Source organism: Etheostoma spectabile, chromosome 15, assembly GCF_008692095.1.
Source record: "Etheostoma spectabile isolate EspeVRDwgs_2016 chromosome 15, UIUC_Espe_1.0, whole genome shotgun sequence".
NCBI lineage: Eukaryota > Metazoa > Chordata > Actinopteri > Perciformes > Percidae > Etheostoma > Etheostoma spectabile.
Genome location: NC_045747.1, coordinates 13,975,830 through 13,976,733, shown reverse-complemented (window position 1 = coordinate 13,976,733; position 904 = coordinate 13,975,830). Strand labels below are relative to the sequence as shown.

General features: G+C 37.3%; 1 protein-coding gene across 2 annotated transcripts in view; it reads right to left on the bottom strand.

The window, feature by feature from the left end:
- Window positions 1-904, bottom strand: part of mylk5 (myosin, light chain kinase 5) — a 13,683-nt gene that overhangs the window by 10,875 nt on the left and 1,904 nt on the right. The gene's annotated exons all lie outside the window — the stretch shown is intronic.

Genomic DNA, 904 nt, shown 5'->3' with positions numbered 1-904 from the left:
ACACACACACACACACACACACACACACACACACCATTGTAATGACATTTTGATAATGTAGACTTTTAGTACACTATTAGTACTTTCAGCCAAATGTATGAGAAAACATAGACGTTGTGAAGCATGTTTGTCAAGACACTCTTGTAAAGGACATTTTTAATATTAAGGAGTCTTGTCATGGTTAAAAACAATTCTAAATAAAACAAAGTTTAAGTAAGTGCCACTGTAAAAGTAGCCAAGCCTCTGCTAAATATCACAATCCCTAATTTCTAAATTAAATGAAATGAAAACCATCATGTAATTTACTCAACAGATTTACCAAACTCTTATAAAACTATGGATACAACCACAGTCCATTGCTGTGACGTGCATCCTCCAAACCTTGTTTGGGATCACCATACAGCTACGTGCCCTAACTTGCGAAGATAGGACTGACTGAATAACCCACAAGATAATCTGTCAAAAACAATGCCTCCTTACATTATGAGACTGATTAAAATAATTAAATTATGGGCTCTGACATGATAGAAATTGTGTTAGTAGCCTAGTCTCTACAGGCACAGCTAATAATTGTTGTGATATCACAGAGAGTACACAGTACAAAACCAAAGCACCGTTTTATTATGTGCTGAAAATTAGGTTAGACACTGTATCTAATGAGGTCTGACTCAAAGCTTTAAATAATATGTGACAGCTTCCTGGGAGAAAAGAAAACACTGAAAGTTGGCAGAGACTCTAAAGCTGCAGAGTTACTCATTAAGAGAAAACAGGGAGATAATGCTGCATTTCTCCCACAGAATCTTGACCCATAGGAGCATAATTAATTTGATTTAGGCACAGGGCCACTTACACAATAGAGTCTAGAGCAGAAGGGGACATGCCGACTGGCCCATTGATGTACCCC